The 22,589-nt window shown below is 45.2% G+C and overlaps 1 protein-coding gene across 3 annotated transcripts in view; it reads left to right on the forward strand.

Annotated features, from left to right (window-relative positions):
* Positions 1–22,589, forward strand: part of CREB3L2 (cAMP responsive element binding protein 3 like 2) — an 87,610-nt gene that overhangs the window by 23,024 nt on the left and 41,997 nt on the right. The gene's annotated exons all lie outside the window — the stretch shown is intronic.

Consider the following 22,589-nt stretch of genomic DNA (forward strand, 5'->3'; position numbering starts at 1 on the left):
CTGAGGAGGGACTGGGACTTTGGTGAGGTGAATTGTGGGGACGCTCTTGCCTCTTTCAGAGGACAACAGCTCTGTGTCTGTGCCTTGGGCCTGAAGCCGCTCTGTGCACATACTTGGTCTTTGCTGGTTTCCAAAAAACAGGCTCTTGCAAGAGTGGTGTTGTTGGATGTGAGAGAAGCTGTATTTACTTAATTTATTAAAATAAGTGGCTTAGCAGCACGTGGTGTTGCTCTAATGGCTGAGGAAAGGTGAACAGCTGTATCATTTGGGCATTGAGAATTTTTTAATTTAAAGCATGTCCAGTGACAGCTGTGACAGGGAAGCTGTGGCACAACATTGCTTTCCCATGCTGCCACCTCCAGTTGTCTGTCTTGCTTCTCTGCTGGGGGCTGCCACAGGAAGAGGTGCCTGGGCCTTAGGCGCTGGTGTTTTAGTTTATAGCGCTGAGGAAGGCGAGTTGGGCACTTTGTCCCCTCCTGTGAACAGAAATGGCTGGGTTGAAGGCCTGCTCCTTCCGTTGTGAGAGAGCGGTAGTCCTGCAGGGAGCCGGAGGGCAATGTCGTCTTAAACCAGGGCTGTTTTTCTGGATTTTTTCCAGAACTTGTATGTCTGAGTTTTTGGGCAGTGACTGAAGGGTGCAGGTATGCCAGGGCTAGGTGGATATCTTGTGCAAAAAGCACCTGGGGTGCCTCTGGGTGACTCTTAGTGAAATGTTGTCCCTTTCCCCAACATCCTCAGGGCTCTACCCATCACAGGCAGCGTGCTCTTGTGCCACCATCGGCAGAGGCTGAACGAGGTGATTGACCGCACGACCTTTTTGCTGCTACAGGTTGTCTTGCCAAGGACACAGCTTGGATATATCAGCAGAGGAGGCTTGCCTGTGGCTGTTCCTGCACCGGTTACACAAGTGTCCTCTTGTTTTTGGGATAAGAGAAGAGTCATTGCCGTGGGAATTTAAGTGTTGAAAAGCAAGATAAGGAGCTGTGTGCATTCCTCTCCTGGTCTCCAGTTGTGTCTTTGCACCTCTTTTCTGCCTGTCTCATCACTTGTAGGCTTTAGCAGGTCAATGCTGTGGTTCTCCTAAGTCCTGGCAGGGAGCTGCTCTCTAGTCCTCCTTAGTTGCTTGATTTCTTCCCTGAACAAAACACCAACTTTGAAGTGTACTAGGAGAGCGTCTGAATTTGTGCATGGACATCCCTTACCAATGAGAGATTTCACACCATTTGGCTGCGTCTATAGCCAATTTGCTTATTATTGCTCTGGTTGCCCCTTTTGGAAGTGTATGGTAGTGGTGTTGTCTAATAGTGGGAAATTTTATTTGCAATGATGTGGTATGAAAAGTCCTATCATGCTTTTTTTTCTGCAGTTACAGCTCTGTGTGTATGGCCTCTATCTTACCAACAAAAAAGCCATGAATACAAATTTCTACACATCAGAAAAGGCTGCTTCTTAACGTGTATCTCTGTTCCCTCCTTGAACTTTTAAAAATGGGTTTGCATCAGGATCAAACAGATCATCTGTTTAAATAAAAATGTGTAGAGCACTAAACCTTTAAAAGCATATCGGATTTTATTTAATATTTTCATTTTAGGTGGGGAATATGCAGTTTGAATTACCATTAGCGTGGGCATCTGGTCTAAATCTATTTCCATGTTCTGTCCTGACCTTTCCTGACTGGCTTAATAAATTCTGTCAAAAGAAGAATAGTTTTAACTGCTGCTACATGAGCCAGAGATTGGACCAATGTAGACAGGGTGCAGAGATTGATCTCTTCTACTCCTTTCCCCCTCTCCTGGCAAATGATGAAATACCACATACGGTGGTTGTACTGAAAGCTGGATGGTCCATTTAAATTTCTATTATCTCCAGCTGTTTGCTGGCTTTTCTGAGTGTGGTTGGCTGTCCCCATAAAACTCAAAACTGGAGGCTTATGTAATTGTATCACTTTGTGGAACAGAGCTATTGGGTCCTTCTGTAAAATGGTCTTGTGGGCTCATTTTACAAAATGCTACCCTGCTGGACCTTTTGAAGTGTTATTAGATACTTTTTATTGCAATATGGGAAAAATAAAGATGACTAGTAGTGGGGAAAAGATGGACAGCTGCTCTTTCCAAAAGAAGAGCTGATATTTCTCTGTATTGTCCTGTGCTTGAGTTCCCAGTGTGTGCATGCTAGCAACTTGCTACCGTTACAGGACAGGTACAATTCTGCTTATGGATATCCCAGAAATGTGGAGTTCCCATTTGGCATTAGTGCCAACCATGCTCATTTCGACTCTTGCTGAAGACCAGATCTTCCCAAGCCATCTGGAACTGCAACTTGTTGGTAGAATCAGAGCAGTGGTTTTCAGTCCCTTGTTGTTTTTGCACACCTAACAATTTTCTGGGGAAGTTTGCGGACTCTGCAAACTTGAGCTTACTTCATGTTCTTTAATTTCCTTTGTTACCCTTTACAGATCTTGCAACCAGAAAAATAAACAAAAATAGAGGAGAGGGTGCTCAGCAATTCTGAAAACCTGACAATTTTCGTTTTGGCATGTCTGAGTCTTTGTATTGGTTCTGCATAAGACATGGTCATTGTGAGCCTTGATTTATAAAATCTTCTAGTTTATAGAAGATGATGTAGTCTTTGGAGAAGAACACCGATAATATCTCCATGTGTGCATATACATTATGAGTGTGAAGACATCTTAGTCAGAAGGATGTCAGAGTGCTTTACACATGAACTATTTGTTCTTGTATGTTAATTTAATGAATAAAAAGTAGCTGTGGTTTTTATGAGCTTTTATTTTTTGATGGAAGCTTAAGCTACTCCATGGTAACCCACTAAACGTCAGGTACCACTTTCAGTTCATTGGGGCAACATCAGTCCAAGGCTAGATCTTCTCCCATACTGATGCATGGCATGAAAACTTGGGTTTGTTTTTTTTGATGGTGCTGAATTTCAGTGGCATGAGGTCAGTACCGACGCCTGCAGCCAACTCCAACCCCCGCAGGAAGCAGCCGTTTCAGGATCAGTTCTTTTGCTGTTTTTTCTTTTAGTTAAAGAACCTTCCTGATAGCAGACACTTGTTGGTGTACCTTATGCAACCGTTTTCTGTGTAAAATCCATTGCAAGTTTCAAATTCCTCAAGAGTCCCATAGTGCTTAGCTCTCCCTCCCTCCTAGTCCAGATGGTCTGTAGCAGATGCTCATCTGAACTGTTCCGCAGCCAACGACACAGTATTAAAAAACTGAACTATATTTAATACGCACGCACACACGCACGTATATAACTCTGTGTATATACAGCCTTAACTGGCTCTGGAGTTGTGTTGCTGATAAGCAGTACAAGGTTCCCCCGATTATTTTTCTGGCTACGTACCTGTGTTTCCCTAGAGCCAGACAGACTCATTTAGCTCCAGGAAGGTGTTTTCCCCCTCCTTGGGTGCCCTCTGCTTGAGCTGCATAATGCGGGGGGCTGTGCTGGCTTGGTGCTCGGCTGCCAGGGTTTTGCGTGGGCACGCACCACAGATGGCTTGCAGACTGCACGGAAGAAATCATGACACCTGAAATTTGAATGCAAATTGTGCTTTCTGAGCTCCTGAGCTTGTTCTTTACCTCTCGGTAGCCCCCAAAGGCTGAAGTGGCTGTGTGGGTCCCTCCCTCGCTCCAGGCCTCAGTGCAGCATCCAGCACCGTGCCCTGTGAAAAGGGCCTCCCTCTACGTCCCAGCTCCCTTCAGCATTTTTACAATCCTGTTAATCTCTGCATTGAATATGATGCAATCTTCCATGCCGTTATGCTTGAAATTCCTCGTGATAGGAATGTATTGCTTCGTTATAGCCCTTAGGCATGTGGAACCGAGAGGTGAAGGACGCCTTTGTGCCAGGGGACAAGAGGCCTGGACCTGCTCACGCAGTGTGGGACAGCACACGGCACATCTGGCTTCCGACTGGGCCCCTAAGCACAAGGCCATGTTTCTTTCCTTACGGCAATGTTGACAGAGCCTGGAAAAAACACTTTTTTTTTTTTTCTCCCTTCTTTTAAGCTCTGTGTAGCAGTTACAGAAGGAGGGGCCTCTGGAGGCTTGGGGCGAGTGCTAGCTAGGTGCTAGGACAGGCGTCCATGAGCAGACCCCGTGCCCGTCCTCACACGCACACCCGGGCTGGGCCTCTCCCTCCCTTCTCCGCCTGCTCACCAGGCACCCTGTTGCCTCTGAATAGCTCGAGTAGATCTTGGCTGCGGCTCACAGGGGTCTGAGTTAGCGTTGGCTGGGATAGCATGCAGGAGTGATTACGTGTGCCTTTGCTTATGCAATGTCTGAAACCTCCCTCATCCTGTCTCTGTCCCCGGGATGCTGGCAGACTTTTTTGGCAGTCTTGGGAGAGTCGTCTTCTGCACCGTGCAGCGTACTCGCTCCATATATCCAATTAATTAAATCAAGAGTGCTGCAAGTGAAAGCGGCTTTGCGCATTAGCGTTTGAGGGAAGCGGACTGGGAAGATGCTGCGCAGGGGTGCGTGTGTATGTGTTGGCTGGAGGCGTTGGCTAGAGTGCCTTTCTGCTTGTAGTGCCAGAAACTCAGATTGCCTGGTGGGATTATCTTGTAATTAATCTTTAAAACAGGATGAAACTCCTCCTTTCCTTTAAACGCTCCCTCTCCTTCCTTTCTGTTAGCTGTTTGCTTATAACATTTTTCTTTATCAAACTAAAAAAAATGAGGCTTTTTTCTAACATAAGAGCCTAAGTTACCTTGTTCTCTCTGTGTGTTTGAATGGTGTTGCATAGTACATGCTTGTGTTTGTGCTCTTTCTCAGGTTTAAAGGAAGAATAAAGTAACTTGTCTCTGATATCTCTGCTATGGGCAGCCTTCTGCTGCTGCAAACTTGGCATCTGGACAGGATGATAGGCCATGGAGGAGATGCCGAGACACGTTCAGTGTTGCTGACTGGAAGATGTTGTAAAAGAGACTTGGAAATAAGCAACTGCTAAATGACTTCTTTAGAAGTCAGTCCTTCCACGTGGAAGCTCCCTTTTAACTCCCCCCACACACCTCGGCGTTCCCCTCACCTGGGCTTATGGGGAATCTCCCACCACCATTGAAATCAGCCATCTATCGAATGTGGTTTGTTTGGAAATTAAATGTGGAGTCTGAAAACAATCACAACGCTGTGTGTTTGTGAGTCCTCATAGTTTGTCGTAGGTGTTTGCTTGTGCTTTGGCATGACTGCAGCTGCCCCTCTGTTCCTGAGGAATAGATCTGTATCAAAAGGATACGGAATAGTTTGCATGTGTGGGTGTTGCTGGGTGTTTGTGTTTTCAATCTCATTGACTGAGAAACCCTGAAGTCCAATGCAAGCTTGCCAAATTTTTCCTCTGTGAACCTCTCCCAGCTCTTCATTGAGGTGTAGCTCTCAGGGTGATGGCAAGAGGTAGGGACTCCCTGTCCTAGCTGGTGTGGGGGTGTCTGCAGCCCTCACCAGCCCAGCTCAGGTGTAGGAAGGAAAGCTGATTCCCTCGTGCAGTAGGGCTCGAGAACCCAGCCTTAAAAATAAACGAAGGGAAAAGGCTTTCCATGGGCTAGTGCTGTGGGATGTACCAGCCACTTGGAGTTTATCAAGTGCTGTGTTTGGAGCTTGCTTGTGAGCGAGTGGGTTGTGTCTAACGTGAACAACCTTTGGTCTTAAACCTAGGTTCTTGAACTGTGTTCCCTGGCTGCTTTCCTGATAAGGATATCGTGTTATCTGGAATATAGGAATGCAAAGCAGCATCAGCAGGTTTCCCAACTCTGGGTTTGTATCGGGTTCTCTAGAACATGCTGCCACTCTAGTAAACAGCCTTGTTTTGCTACAAGAAGGCCAAAGAAAACAATTATGATTAATTAGTTTAGCTTTATGTAAATCATGGGCTATAAAACTTCCTCAGATTGTTTCCTGTTTGAATTTCTGCATATCTTTGTAGGAAAACTTTAGACTTTAGTAAGGCCTTTGACACCGTTTCCCACAGCATGCTCCTGGAGAAACTGACTGCTCATGGCTTGGACAGGCGAATGCTTCGCTGGGTAAAACACTGGCTGGATGGCCAGGCCCAAAGTGTTGTGGTGAACGGAGGTAAATCCAATTGGTGGCTGGTCTCAAGTGGTGTTCCCCAGGGCTCAGTGTTGGGGACAGTTCTCTTTAATATCTTTATCAACGATCTGGACAAGGGAATCGAGTGCACCTTCAGTAAGTTTGCAGATGATACCAAGTTGGGCAGAAGTGTTGATCTGCTTGAGGGTAGGAAGGCTCTGCAGAGGGATCTGGACAGGCTGGATCGCTGGGCTGAGGCCAATGGTATGAGGTTCAACAAGGCCAAGTGTCGGGTCCTGCACTTGGGTCAGAACAACCCCATGCAACACTACAGGCTTGGGGAAGGGTGGCTGGAAAGCTGTCTGGTGGAAAAGAACCTGGGGGTGTTGATTGATGGCCGGCTGAATATGAGCCAGCAGTGTGCCCAGGTGGCCAAGAAGGCCATCAGCATCCTGGCTTGTATCAGAAATAGTGGGGCCAGCAGGTCAAGGGAAGTGATCATCCCTCTGTACTCGGCACTGGTGAGGCCGCACCTTGAATACTGTGTTCAGTTTTGGGCCCCTCACTACAAGAAAGACGTTGAGGTGCTGGAGCGAGTCTAAAGAAGGGCAATGAAGGTGGTGAAGTGTCTAGAGCACAAGTCTTGTGAGGAGTGGCTGAGGGACCTGGGTTTGTTTAGCCTGGAGAAAAGGAGGCTGAGGGGAGACCTTATCGCTCTCTACAACTACCTGAAAGGAGGTTGTAGCGAGGTGGATGTTGGTCTCTTCTCCCAGGTAACAAGCGATAGGACACGGCCTCAAGTTGTGCCAGGGGAGGTTTATATTGGATATTAGGAAATATTTCTTCACTGAAAGGGTTGTCAAGCATTGGAACAGGCTGCCCAGGGAAGTGGTTGAGTCACCATCCCCAGAGGTATTTAAAAGCCATGCAGATGTGGTGCTTAGGGACATGGTTTAGTGGTGGTTTAGGGACTTGGCTGGTGGTTTAGGGACTTGGCAGTGCTGGGTTAATCATTGGACTTGATGATCTTAAAGGCCTTTTCAAACCAAAATGGTTCTATGAAACCTCCAGTCTTCAATTAAGGATGGCTTGGGTCGAAGAATTCACACTGTTCCTTCGTGATTGATTGTTCTCCCTTTTTTTAATGTTGTGTCCCTTTATAACCATGATGAATGGATCTGGCTTCAGCGTGTAGTCTTAACTGCAAGCTGGTAGAACCATTCTCTAAGTCTTATTCCCTGTTTCACTACTTAAAGAAAGCTCATGTTCTGCATTCGTTTCCTCTTTGACAAGCTGCATACATTGGTTTCTTCTTCTATTATTTGCTTTTATTTTGAGGCAGGATTTCCAGCTCCGCAGTGATTCTCTGAACTTTCTCCAGTTGTTCAACATCCTTTTTTTTGAATTTGGTGGTATAGGACTGGAGCCCGGCTGTGACCAGTAGCAGCTGCGTCCGCCATGAGCATGAGAGAATGCTTCACACCCCTCTGTCTTCTGAAGTCATTGACCCTGTGTACTCTGGGTTGGCCAGGGGACAGAGACTTGTGCAGTGGGTTGTGCGATTGGTGTGAGGCTGTGGTGCAAAACTGTAGCTGGGGATTGAGCCTTACTGGGCAACTTGTTTAAAAGATGAAGCCTCATTTAAGAAAAAAAAACAACAACAAAAAAAAACCTAAATAAAGAAAAGAGGCAAGATTTTGGCAGTACCATTACCTCCTGTGACCTGACCTTCTTATTACTGGCTGCTCCTGCTGATGCTGCATTACCTTTAAACTTCAGTGGTGGTGACTTTTCCTGTCACGTCACTGATAAAATATTAGAGTCTGGGGCCAAGAACTGATCCCTGTGGGAACTCACTGAAAACGTGTGGTGCAATCAGCTGATTTGTGCTTTCAGTCTGGAGATTTCTTATTTCTTTATCACACTGAATGTGGCCTGTTGACTTCAAATCACTCTGGCTTCATTTTGTATAGCACTGTCAGTTGCCTTACGAGAGACAAGGTGTATTAAGCTTGTAATGCTATTACAAAAAGAGATAAAATTTGGGAAGCTAGATTATCGGTTATTGTGGAATTATAAGCATAAATAAGATTTCTCTGCCTTTTATTCTGGGACTCTAACAACTCTCTTCTCCATCTCTTCCCTTAGTCAGGAATGAACAGTAGGCAGGTTAACTTGCTCTTATTTTGGTTGTCTTGTTTACACTTAAATATTTTAGTATTATTTTTTCCAGTCCATCACGATTGTCTCATGCTGAAAATAGTTTCAAGACCTCCTTAGAAGTTCTGTTTAGACTTTTCAGATGGCGTTTTTCTAGGTCTGCTAATTAAAATGGACAGCTTTGAGTAGCTGTTGGTTTTATATTCTCTTCTGTTATTGTTGGGATGAAAATCATTTCATTACCATCCTGTGGGATGGCTGTATCATCTGTTCTCATATAAAGAGCAGTAATTCAGAACCACCCAGGAATATTCAATTAAACATTCTGATCTTCCTCCCTCCCCCCTCAACAACTGCAGCTAAACGATGGCCTGATCTATAATTAACATTCTTCCAGGTCCTGACAAACTCAGAAGCAACCTTTTTTCCCTCTGAATTGTATTTTCTATTAACTCTTTCTTGTTTTCTAGTTTCTGATTTATGTTAATTCTCTTTAATTTTTCCTTTCTTCCAGTAGCCCAAATATGTAATACTTAAAAGTTTCCACAGTAAGCAGGGTGGTTTGCCCATTGTGGCTTTCTCTTCACCTGCTGTGGTGAGATGGCAGGGGTTTTGTTTTTGGTTTTTAGGCATGTGCTGAAACGTTCATAAGTGATTTACAGTCAGCATTGATGCTTTCCTGACTAAAGACCTTCTCTCGGGTTCTCTTGATCCTCTTTTGTGGGGGCAGCTTGAAGAGCTTGACCATCTCTTTAGGACTGCAAAGCATGGGCTGGAGGAAAAGTTTGTTGCAGGTGAAGGGTAGGGCTGCACTGCCCAATGTCACGCTGGCACTTCTCCTGCAGCAGCATGCCTCTGTCTCACTGACTCTGGGACACAGGAATCTAGTGCTGGCCCCCACTGAGTTGCCTTTCCTTCTTGGACCTGCCTTTAGGGTGGGGAAGAATAGATGAGGGTAAGTCCATAGCAGTGGCAAGAATGACCACTTTAGGATGGGCAGTTTTAAGTGGCAAGGCACGGAAGTCAGTGTCGCTTGGCAAAAAAACACAACTGGGGCTGGAGAGGAAGTTCTTGCACAACCTTAGTGTGCTGCTTATCTTTTGTAGGTTTATTTAATCCCTCTTCAAGCACTGTGACTTTCCTTCCCCCTCCCGTTCCTTTCCCGCTGCACCCTTATTCTTCCAGCTCTGCTCCTCCAGGGTCTTCACCTACAGCTTGCGGCTTCCTTCCCGATTCCCTGGATCTTTAGGTCCTGCAAGGTGATGAGTAGCTTAGGCTCTCTTTCACCTGCTTGGGAGCAAGGGTCTGGAAATGGAAGGTACAGAGGGAGGTACAGGTGGAGGAGGGGGATGGTCTGAATGGAGGAGGGCTAGCTAGAGAAGCTGAAATGCCTGTTCACAGCCAAGTGAAGGCAAAGCAGGTTTGAAAGTCTCCCCTGTATTACGAGCACTCGTGAGGGGAGAGAGCCAGCACGTGTATTAGTAAATAAGCTGTTCCAGTAGTCCCTGCATCTCTGGAAAGAAGCGTAGAGGAGAACTAAACACACAGCTTTGTTTTTTGTTTTTGTTTAAGACCTTGTGTTAGGATATGGATGTTTCCATCTACTGCTGTTTTGGGTCCTGAACCTTAATCCAGTACTGCTCCTATTTTTTTTTTATATATAAAGTTGACTGAAGTAATGTTTTCTGGCGCTGTGACAGAAGACTGGTCATGGGAGATTGGAATACCAGCTCTCAAGTAAGGGGAGCCTTAAAATAATTTGTCTAGACGACTGCTACGCATACTTTTGAGTATGTATTTATTTGATCTTTTTCGCATCCTCTCTCCTTGTTTCCTTTCTGCAGCTTTCAGTAGAGCTTCAAAACTAAACTGGTCTGCCTTTGACACGCGTAAAAAACAAGTGACCCACATGGCTCTCATGGTGACGTAAAATGAAATGCGTCTTTCCTTGGGGGGAGGGTGCTGAAGTACCAGTGCTGATGAAGGTACTGGTCCATACAAAATGAGGTGCCAGAATGATTTCTGTGGGGTTTTCTGCAGAATTAAGGCTGTACAAGTGCAATGCGGGTGTCTTGGAAGTATCCATCTTGTGGTACAGAGGACCACTGGAAGTGGCTTCAAAGTGCAAAGCTTTTTGCTGTGAGGTGGGTTTGGACAGGGCTGGTTCATCCAAAGCAGCTCCAGTGTCATGAATTCAGGTACAAGGTAGAGACATTATTCCTTGGTGTTGTCATCAACAAATGCTATTGCTCCGCTCTTCCTTAGCTTCCTGGAGCAGGAGCTGGTTTGACATGAAGCATGCTGCAAAGTTGCAAGCTGGAAACGTTTTGGCAGGTTGGGACGGGAAGGCTTTGATTATAGCTGCTCTTGGCAAAGGATTAGCTCTGTATGCATCCCCAGTGTTTGGGCTTAGTGCAAGATTATGAGAAGGATGAGAGGTATGTCAGATCAAACCCCAGGATGTTTCTACTGAAAGCAAGGTGTAGGACTTATTTACTGGAAAGGGGTTCTTTAATGTAGTCATTTGTTCCACTATCTGGTGAGATCACATGCTGCAACAGGATTTGACATCGAACTGACTTTTTTAGTGCATGGTACTTAATGTGTAACGCTCAGTGACAGAAGCACTGAACACAAAGTCCTGCCAGTGTTGTTTCTTTCTGCCCTGATAGTAGATATTTGTCTGATAGAGGAGGCAGCAGTTTCTGCCAGGCAGAGTCTAAAACCCGTGGCAGCTGTGGTCATTGCTAGCCAAAGGCTACTAATCCTTGAGCTCTGAATCAGGCAGGGGAGTTCATCTCCCAGGTAAGGTGATATGACCTATGGATTTCTTCACATTTGTTTTGCAAAACCACTCTATTTTTTTTCTTCTTTCCTTGTGCTCTAGCACCTGTCTCTTCAGTTCAAGAAGGGGTTATATGTGTGTGATGTGTTTTTTCTTTTTAAAACTTTACGTGCATCTGCAATTTTAACTGTTATGTCTATTAATATTAGGCAGCATTTATAAAAGCTAATTCATATTTTCCATAATCAACCCAGGGAGTCTGCATTTAGGCACTTGAAGAGATAGTCTGACTCTTCAAGTATTAAGAGTGCTTAAATAAATATGTAGGAGCTTAAATTTGTGTCCTTTCTTTTCAAGCCTCACCTTCCATGCTTCTACTCTTAAAAATAAACAAACAACCCAGCAGAACCACACCAGTACTAAAAATAAATCTGTAAAACAAAACCTACTAACTCTTTAGTGAAATAAAATGCCCAACCTCTCCTTAAGCTGCCAATACTGATAGTAAAGCCTTACTTATTTTATAATAACCAGGCAACTTAATTAAACAGCTGAATTTTGATAAGTGTGTGTAGGTTTGCAGCCAGCGTTAGGAAAAAGAAGGAACTTGCTCCTGCAAGCTGGAACTCTGCTGTTTAAACTTTGCAGAAGTAGCGTTGTTGAAGAAGAAATAGTGATTTTTATTTTAAATGTCGAGTGTCCTGTCAGTCAGGAGTGGCAAGCCAGAGCGTGCAGCGAGCGCTGCTGATGGAGCAGAAGTTGTTGTTTCCTACCTACACTGCTCAAACTAAATTAACATCCTCCTTTGAAAGATACTGGTTTTGTCCTCAGGGAGGAGGCTTTTGTGAACACTTTAAACACGAAACAGCTGAGCTGCGGAGCATCTGCGTTCTGCCGGAGGCCCCCTGCACTAATGGGAACCTGGACGAGAAATTACGATTTTGCTGGGCTCTGCTAATGGTATAGCGATACAGTGTGCCTGCTGGAATGGTTGTTTCTGGGAGGTTGTGCCCATGGGCAGAGGCTGGCAGCTTCAAGGGTTACTTAACATGTGGGAACTGTGATGAGACCTTGCAGGGTGAGCAGATGAGCAGGGCAGGTTACAGCATCTCTGTTTTAAGTAACAATCCCTGAATTGCGTGGTGCTAGTCATCCTTGAGGAGAGGGTTCTGTCTCCTTGTAGGCCAGCTGGACAATCCTTGTGACTTCTGACATCTGTCCGTGATTATCCTTGCCGCCTCCCTGTTATATTCATAAAGTCATCTGGGAGTTGGACTTGATGATCCTTATGTGTCCCTTCCAACTTGACATATTCTATGATCTCTAAAATGGATACAAGACTGGTAGACTCTTATTAAAACACAGGAATCGTGCTGGCTGTGCCCTTTGCAAAGGGCTTATCTGTGCCCTTCGACAAGGAATGCTGTTACATGGGAACTGAGTTGAATTTTCCTTGCTTTCCTCCTCTCCCATTTCCATGGTGAGGGAAGGTGGTAAATGAAACCAAGTGCAGTGCGCCCAAATGTTGTAAAACGCTGCTGTAATGTTAAGATCTACCTGCATGCATTGAAGAAGAAACTGGAGTAACTGTTTTCTTTCAGGAGTGGCCATAAGTTAAACCAGCTGTGCAACAACAAAATGTGTTATCCTTGCTGCCAAGTTCTTGAGCAGCAAACAAGACCACAAATGCCCACTTCTGAATTGTAAAATTTGTACACAAAGGTTTCAACTGGTCTGAAAACTTTCTTTCACTGCTTATTTTTTGGCTAAACACTGGGTAGTTACCCAGAAGGCACTAGTTAGATGTAAAACCTGCGGTAAATGCAAGTTCCTTCCAAAGAGCCTGTAGGTGTACCTGGGGCGTAACCTGGCAAATTAGTATTATCTCACAACAAATATTTATGACTGGCATTGTGTGCCTGGAGCATAGCTGGGAGCGGGGGGGGAAACACCAAAAAAATCCCAACTGCATCTGTTCCTTTCTTCACTAGATAGTTTTAAAAAGCATAACTGGTCTCTTTAACTGTTTTGCCTGGGTGCCAAAAATCATCAGAGACACCGATGACTAAGTTTTGGAAGCTGAGCTACCCTCTCTGTCTCCGGTGAGTCACAGTGGCTGGAGGTGGCAGGGGGAGGCTTGCCCCTACTCTTGGTGGTTTGGAGGCTCGTGAAAGGCAGACCTGTCAGTCAGGCTTGTCTTGCAGCCTCTATAATCACTGATGGTGAGGAATTGTGACCCTGCTGCTCACTGGGTGAAGAGAAGGGCATGAGGAGAAGCGATGGAGAGTTTGTTTTCTGTGGTTCTGCCGCTCAAGCTGGCAGCCCAAGAGCTGACTTACGAGACAAATGGAGTGCATACCAGTGAGCCTGGTGTAAGAGGCAAAAAAAATAAGGAAAAAAAAAAAGTAGCCGAGACAAAAGAATGAATGCATCTGACCTGAGAGCATAATCCAGACGCTTGCTTGCAACACGGAATTAATAATGTAGTTTGAAGTCTCAGCCAGGGACCCAGATGGGGGGAGCCTTGTTGAAGGGCTTCCAGCTCACTGACTCACCGCTCTGGAGCTCTGGCCCCCGTGACTCACTCCTCTCTGACTTTGGCACTTTTGGGGAGAGGGTGGGAAATAGCAAAACATGCGCCCAGCCTATTGAAAAGTTAGACTAAATCCAAGAACTATGCACTGGGGGAAGGGCAGGGGAATGTGAGAAGGATTTTCCTAGTTTATATGACTCCCAAGAGGCTTGGGCTAGGGATGAGCAGTAGCATCCTTTTCTCTGCTTGCAGACAGTGGGCTTAAGAGACACTGAACTTCATGGCTGTTTCTCACCTTTGCCTCAACTGCACAAGGGCTTGTTTTTTTTTTTCTTTTTTCTTTCAACCCATATTTAGTCCTACTTATTATAGAGTTTAATTTTGTTTTTAATTCTCTTTTTATATCCAAAATAAGTTTTGAGGGGTGTTAAGAAAAGTGAAAGAATATTTTGTAACAAGGAAAGGCAAAGGAGGAAACATGGTTCTTGAAAACTCCCCCCCAATTAGTTAAAAATAAATACATCTCTTTGCTGGTTGTGGGTTGGAAATACTTGAGTGTTTGCAATGGAAGTGTGTGCATGCATGTGTGCATAATGGGGTGGATTATAAGATTTGCTCAGCATGAACTTCAGCATTTCCAACTGTGTAACCTGAGCAAGTTGGGAAGATCTGCGGATTTTATTACTGTGTAAATCTATTAGCTCTGAATTTCCTGGCATTTGTTTTGCTGGTGACACAACCTGAATGTTATTCACTTAATGGATTTTTTTTAACCTGTCCAAATTTTTTTTTTTAATGCTTTAAATGAGTAATTGCTGGTGTGAGACTCCAAACGATCATATCTGCTGTTATGGTGGATCTCTTCAATGTTTTCAAATACCAATTTCATGTTACTCTTCATATCCTCCTGCAAATGAGGTAATTTCAGTGTAGTTAATGACCAGACAATAAAGAATTTTATAGTAGAGTAAAATAATTGAGCAACTATTTCTCTGTGTCTTGGGTTTGATTTTTACACTGTAGAAGATAAACACCTAGAAATCTGAGGTTCCCTCTGTTTGCCCTTGGCAGGTGAATAAGCCAGGGTGGTGTAAATCTCTCTACTGTGTTATCAGCACGTTTTAGGCGTGACTTGGGGGACTGTTTACAGTCCTCAGTCTCTCTGTTCTCTGCTATGGCTGTATCTAAGACTTTTTTCCTGCCATCAGAAAGCTCTTCCAGCTGTTTTGGTCCTTTGTCAGGCTGAGAGGGAGGATCTCTGTGTCCTGTTAAAAAGTGAGCAGTTAGATGTGCCTGCAGTTGCATGCTCATTACTGTGGTCTGTCCAGGGGGTCTCTCAGCAAATCAGATTTCAGCCATTTCAGGTGTAGTTACATTAATTTTTCAAATATTCACTGCTAAATATAGTTGACTCCCCCTCACCCGAATGAACGCATACCAAAGGTAAGCACCCTGGTATATCAAGCTGTATAGGGTACCTTCTATTCTTCCACTCTTGCTCCCTGTTAGAATGTTGGTGAATGACTTTGTGGCGTTGGTCTCGTCTCAGCCCCCATCTTAGGAATCAATCTTATGGAAAAGTACTGTATTGCTGCCAGGCTGTCCTTCGTTTCTCATCCCTGTAAGAGCAACGCAGCAGGAGCTTGGATCTGTGCCTCATAACAGTGATGCATCAGCGCACCTCATGCCAGTAGAGGAGCTCTTCTGTTCCCTGCAGGGCATATGTGAGTGAATTGCAGAGGTGAGGCTACAGGGGCTCCATTGGTAGCTCTTCTCAAAGCTGACAAAGATGGGTACCACATGATACAAGCCGTGTCTGAGTTTGGAGAAGAGCTAGTGCTGGCCAGCTTCCCTGCTGCAAACATAAATGATTTCTAGAAAGGGAAGAAGTTGAGAGAAGTGATGTACCTGAAAATCTGCAGAATTTGCGTTTGAATCTGAAAATTAACTGATGCCCAAGTGCCAGTGAGTACTGAGAACAGTTGTCTTGGTTGTTGGGAGCTGGTGCACACTGACACCTCCAGTCCATTGCTGATGAACTTGCAACAGGAAAGTCAACAGCACTACCAACAACATGTCTGTGAAGAAAACACCTACCCTGAGGAAGCTTTTTAACCTGTGCCTTGAGGGTTAACCTTGGGGTTGGGCATGCAGAAAGTCACAGACTTCTCTACTGCGTTGTCATCATTGGTAGGCTTATGTGCGTAGTCCTCCACAAGCAGCATCTTTAGGCACGGTTCTTCATTAGCTACAAAGAGCAGGTCTCTGCTTCAAGCCATTGTGGATAGATGCTGCACTTGCAAACCTAGGCAGAGCTGATAGCGAGGTGCGTGATGCCTTTTACAGCTCTTGCTGTGCAGTCAAGTCTAGAGTTCAACCCATGAAGGCTGACCGGCACGTATGTGCCATCTTTAGTAACTGGCACCTTGCCTGGATGCCCCAGAGCTTGAAGCCTTTTGTTAGCAGCTGTGACTCCTACTCAAACCTCCTCAGCTACCGTATAAACATCTGCCAGGTATGTTAAGTGTGTGCTTTGTTCCTTGGAGAGGAGATGGTATCTCCATGTAGCCATGCTTCTTGATCTGTTTGATGCTATTGACTAGAAATGGTGCTATCTTTTGTGATATGTTGCGTTTTATCTCCTATGCACCTTTTGTTTATGCAAACCACGAAAGAGCTGCTGAAGAAATTATTCCCTTTTCTCCCTGTTATCTTAATGTGAGAGGAAATTGGGAGATGGGGGTGGAGGAGGGGGCAAATTCATGCCTGTGGTGCACGTTTATTTCCCCACAGATGGGGGGCTGATTTGTGGTCTCCCCTTTCTTCCCTCTCTCCTCATTTTCTCCAGGAGCACTGCCTTGTGCATTACATGCACTCTGATTCCTTTGATACAGAAGTAAGGGTGCAGTCCTTGCCCCCCACCCCCATTATTGCTGCTCAAGCCTTACAAGAGAGAAATATCAGGCAGTTTTGTACCTACGGGTAGATGGTGGGCTTCATTTTTATCCCATGAATGCCTGGTGGGTAGAAGGGATGCTCCCACCCAGGCAGTTCCTCTTGTGGAGCGGGGACTGGTCCCTCCAGGAGGGAGCCATTAACTCCCAGGAGGGGAATATCTTGAATTTGTGGGTGGTTCTTACCCCGGCACATTGAATGTAGGCTGGCTTGCCCTGGGCTGGCTGGAGAGCAGGGCTTGTTTCGCAGTGTGCCAGGGTGCGGCCGCCGCAGCTCCCCTCGGGGGTGGCTCTGCTGGAAAGGGTGGATTGTGCATCTACAGTCGGGACTTGCAGCCAACGCAGCGCATTTTCCAGGCTCAGCAAAGCCTGTCACTTGTTTAATAATTCAAATATAGTTATGAAGTGTCATTTGGGGCTCTTGAGTTCTCTTCATTCCTTTTTTAGTGAGTTCTTAGAAAGTTAGTTTTCTGAACACGACTGTTTCATTTTTAGTCATGATAATGTCAATCTTTAGACAACTTGGGCTAGTGCTGCTCTCGTCTGGCTTCAGGTCATCTGGTGGAGAAGGCAGCACTGCCATGCACCTAGCAAAACCTGAGCCTTGGTTATACTTCAGAGATGTTCATTTGATCAGATAAGAAAGGAAAAAAAAAACTAACCTTGTCCCTTAGGCAGAGCTGGAGAAAAGTGCCTTTGTCTGGCAGGAACAGGCAGACGCTGCGGAGCGCTGCAGCCCGCGGCCCATCTGGTCTGCAGCCAAATACTACTTTCAAAGAGCGATCCAAAATCCACTGTGTGCCCAGGTATGAGAGCTCTTCTCTGTTTGCTTACCGCAGGGTGATGGCTGTAGGTGTCTTGTGTTCCCCAAAACCACCCGCGTTATAGACGGGAGCAAATGTCCAGCCAGATTGGTGGTGAAACTCTGTGGGGCTGCAACTTATTTTCTCTCTGTAAACAGGAGTGCTGCTGTTTTGTTTGTCTTTTCAAGGAAGGTGAAGCAGAAGATAAGGTTACATTTGTCCTAAATCCATGACTTTTTACGGAGGTTGAAATCCCAGCTGAACACACTGCTTTGCTATGTAGAGAGAATAGTTTAATAATTCAAGCAGACTCCTTGTACCAACACATGTCTGCAGTTAGTGCTGTGGCTGCCAGTGGTGAGGGAGGATAGCTGGAAGCTGGCAACGGAGCTGTCTACAGAGGTATTAAAAACAAAAAAAAAAAGAAGAAGAAAAAAAATACACATTTTCAATGCAAGTGCTCTTTTCTTTTTTTTTTTTTTTTTTTTTTTTTTCCCCAAAGTGAACTCTCTGGGTGAAAGATTCCAAGCTGAAAGCCACAAACAAAGAATTTCTTTCTATTGCAAGCAAATATATATACAGGTTGTAAGGGTAAAACTCTCCATTTCCTCCCTAAATTGCCCTTTCCTGTTCCTGAGTGCAGGGGTGGTTGCTGCCATATCAGAATTGAGGGTTATTCTGTGGCTTTCCATCTCTGGAAGTGGCTGATGACTGCGAAGGTGCATGTGGAAGAGGAGGAGGAAGGTTGGCAATGGGAGAATGTGCTTTGAAAAGACATTTTTTTGCTAAGAGGGAGCAGCCTAGGTGTAGGTGGAAGTTTTGAGGAGCTGGAGGCCTAACTGCTCCCACATGGTTTCTGCTGTAGCTGCTGCTCAGATGCCTTTTCTTTTTTAATTCTTTAGGCAAATGGAGCCACTTTCAATGAGACAATTGTTTTCTTAAGGGGAAAAAAAAAAATCAAAGTGAGCTAGCTTTAAGCGTTCGCTGTAGTAGAGATGCGTGTAACATATGAAAGATTCCTGTAAATCAAGTGCTGGTGTTTTTTGTAATCAGTGAGGAGAAATCAGATCCTTAAAATTGTCTGTTCCCTAAGTTCAGTAGCTGTACAGTCGGACCTGTGACAATTGTTTAAGGCTTCTCCATTGACCAGTATTCAAAGTTACATCACAGACCATTGAAAATAAGATTAAAAATTATAATGAAACTAGGGAATAATTTTAAAAACTGATTGACCATTTATTTGCTATCAGACAATTCTGTTGTAAACGCAAATTCTTTTCTTCCTTACAGCTTGTTGCTTTGCAGCTGCATGTGAAAAGGAGAAAGCACAAATGTTGATGAATGTGTTGAACCTCCTTCCCTACCCCAAGGTCCTCTTTCTCTCTGGTTTTGGGAAGTTGAATATTTGTTTCCTTCTTTGCTTCTCCTGAAGCGGTTTTAGGAAAATTCCCCGTTCATAAAGGAAAAAAAAATATCTAATGTACCTAACTTTAATCAAACAGAGAAGTAAAATAACATTTGATATGGATTTCTTCCATTTCAAAGCAGTAATAGATAGAAGGCTAACAGAAATCTTTGCGAATTTGCCAAAAATAGCTGAGTAGCCTGTGGTCGTTTTGTCTTTCAGTTGAGTCTGTTAAATTAGAACATCTAAATAGTGTCAGACTAAGTCAACATTTAGGTATGATATTTTCAAGGATGACATCCTCAGATTGGATGATGCTGATGATAAAGTAGCTGTGTGTAGAAACCAGGGTACAAATATTGTGGCAGCCCTATTTCAGCATCTGCTAGTCATCAGTCAGAATAATGCATGCAAGAATTAGAAGGAGGAAGATATTCTAGCCAGCTTTAGGAAAATATGCAAACAAATATAATTGTCTCACAATTACAGGCCCTGGTTGTCATGGGGGACTTCAACTACCCTGATATTTGCTGGAAGGCCTACTCAGCCTAACAAGGAGGGTCTGGTTGAAACAGTAAAGGTTGAGGGCAGCCTTCGTTGTAGTGACCATGAGATGGTGGAGTTCAGGATTTCATGTGGCAGGAACAGAATATCTAGCAGAATCACAACCCTGGACTTCAGTAGGGCAAATTTTGGCCTTTTCAAGCAATTGCTAGGGGAAATCCCATGGGACAGGGTACTAGAAGGTAAGGGGGCCCAAGATAGAAGAGAGTGTACAGAGCATGGAAGGAGGGGCTGGCCACTTGGGAGGAATATGTCTGTTGTCAGAGGACGTAGGGAGGCAACAAGGAAAGCTAAGGCCTCCTTGCAATTAAACCTTGCAAGAGAGGTCAAGGACAACAGAAAGGGCTTCTTCAAATACATTGCAGGTAAAACCAACACTAGAGGCCCATGATGAATGTAGGCCCACTGATGAATGAGGTGGGGGCCCTGGAGACAGAGGATAAAAAGAAGGCAGAGTTACTGAATGCCTTCTTTGCCTCTGTCTATACTGCTGGAGGCTGTCCTGAGGAGCCCCGGACCCCTGAGGCCCCAGAAGAAGTCAGGATAGAGGAGGAATCTGTCTTGGTTGATGAGGGCTGGGTCAGGGACCAATTAAGCAATCTGGACATCCATAAATCCATGGGCCCTGATGGGATGCACCTGCGGGTGCTGAGGGAGCTGGCGGAAGTCATTGCTAGGCCACTCTCCATCATCTTTGCTAAGTAGTGGGCAACGGGAGAGGTGCCTGAGGACTGGAGAAAAGCGAATGTCACTCCAGTCTTCAAAAAGGGCAAGAAGGAGGACCCGGGTAACTATAGACCGGTCAGCCTCACCTCCATCCCTGGAAAGGTAATGGAACAACTTGTCCTTGGTGCTGTCTCTAGGCACATCAAGGATAGGGGGATCATTAGGGGCACTCAACATGGCTTCACCAAGGGGAAGTCATGCTTAACCAACCTGATAGCCTTTTATGAGGACGTAACCTGGTGGATAGATGATGGTAAAGCTGTGGATGTGGTCTATCTTGATTTCATTAAAGCGTTTGACACTGTCTCCCACAGCATCCTCGCAGCTAAACTGAGGAAGTGTGGTCTGAATGATCGGGTAGTGAGGTGGATTGTGAACTGGCTGAAGGAAAGAAGCCAGAGAGTGGTGGTCAATGGGACAGAGTCCAGTTGGAGGCCTGTGTCTAGCGGAGTCCCTCAAGGGTCGGTACTGGGACCAGTTCTATTCAATATATTCATTAATGACTTGGATGAGGGAATAGAGTGCACTGTCAGCAAGTTCGCTGATGACACAAAACTGGGAGGAGTGGCTGACACAGCAGAAGGCTGTGCTGCCATTCAGAGAGACCTGGACAGGCTGGAGAGTTGGGCGGGGAGAAATTTAATGAAATATAACAAGGGCAGGTGTAGAGTCCTGCATCTGGGCAAGAACAACCCCATGTATGAGTACAAGTTGGGGACAGACCTGTTGGAGACCAGCGTAGGGGAAAGGGACCTGGGGGTCCTAGTGGACAGCAGGATGACCATGAGCCAGCAATGTGCCCTTGTGGCCAAGAAGGCCAATGGCATCCTGGGGTGTATTAGAAGGGGTGTGGTCAGCAGGTCGAGAGAGGTTCTCCTCCCCCTCTACTCTGCCCTGGTGAGCCCGCATCTGGAATATTGTGTCCAGTTCTGGGCCCCTCAGTTCAAGAAGGACAGGGAACTGCTAGAGAGAGTCCAGCGCAGAGCCACGAAGATGATTAAGGGAGTGGAATATCTCCCTTATGAGGAGAGGCTGAGGGAGCTGGGTCTCTTTAGCTTAGAGAAGAGGAGACTAAGGGGTGACCTTTTTGGAATGGGCTGCCCAGGGAGGTGATGAAGTCACCATCTCTGGATGTGTTTAAGAAAAGACTGGACATGGCACTTAGTGCCATGGTCTAGTTGACATGGTGGTGTCAGGGCAGTGGTTGGACTCGATGATCCCAGAGGTCTCTTCCAACCTGATTGATTCTGTGATTCTGTAATGTTCATAAATATGTAAAGGGCAAGTGTCATGAGGATGGAGCCAGGCTCTTCTCAGTGACATCCCTTGACAGGACAAGGGGCAATGGGTGCAAGCTGGAACACAGGAGGTTCCACATAAATATGAGGAAAAACTTCTTTACAGCGAGGGTAACCGAACACTGGAACAGGCTGCCTAGAGAGGTTGTGGAGTCTCCTTCTCTGGATACATTCAAAACCTGCCTGGACGCGTTCCTGAGTGATATGATCTAGGTAATCCTGCTCTGGCAGGGGGATTGGACTAGATGATCTTTCGAGGTCCCTTCCAATCCCTAACATTCTGTGATTCTCACCATTAGCCTGAATGAAAAGAAGATGTAGGCTGTGGGGAAAAAATTGTCCCTGAGAAAGGCACTGCTTTTTTATAGGTTCATCCTTGACTTCTGTCATGGTTGGGAAGCATTTCTGTCCCTTGTTTATGCTTTAGTGGCTGCCTACCCTGTTTTACTCAGTTTCTTTATTAATGCACCAGGGTGTCCAACTAGTCTTGAGCATCCTTTTTCTTTCTTCTTTGTGGAATTGTAGTTTATACATTTATCCTTGCAGATGTTGGGAGGCAGCCCTGGATGTGAAGTGCTAGTGAGTCCTTGGGTATCAAAATTAAAATAAACAAGGCTTTCTAAGGTGGTCATGACCCTCTTGCTGAGTCATCTTAGAGTTTGTTTAGTAGTGTTATCATTTATGCTAAGTAAATATGAGGCTACAAATCTGTTCTGTCATTGGTAAACGCTTTACTTTAGCTAGCTTGCTATTCCAGCGTAGCAGCTGTGGTCCTCTGGTTACTGCCTTATGTTTAGTAAATATTTTCTTTTCCTCAGTGTCAGTCAGAATTGACTGAAGCCTTATTAATTTTGAAAGAAGGCACAGTTAGCATCTGTGAGCATCTTGGAAAAGACGCTTGAACTTCCAAGGGACTCTGTGAGAGCCGGCTGTGCTCGGTGTTTTCCAGCATCAGGCTTCAAGGCCACAGGTGCTGCTGGAACTGTGAAATGTGCATGCATGGGGGTGCGAGCACACCGCTTCCTTCATGGGTTTATACAATATTGACTTGTTTAATTCTTAATTCAGCCCACAGGAAACCAAATCTTGAATTTCAGTGTTTGTTTCTGCAGGAGAGAGCGACGAAGAGCCAAGATCAATACTGCTTGCAAAAACACAGCAAATCAAACAGACTTAGACTTTTGTAGGATCATGCCCTAATCAACAAAGACTCCTATATAAGATGGTAGATAATGCCTGATTGTTCAGAAAAGCTTGTTACAATTCATTGTACAAACATTTTTGTACAAAAAGAGAATTCTTTGTGTGAATGAG

Source organism: Nyctibius grandis, chromosome 5 (assembly GCF_013368605.1).
Source record: "Nyctibius grandis isolate bNycGra1 chromosome 5, bNycGra1.pri, whole genome shotgun sequence".
Classification (NCBI taxonomy): Eukaryota; Metazoa; Chordata; class Aves; order Nyctibiiformes; family Nyctibiidae; genus Nyctibius; species Nyctibius grandis.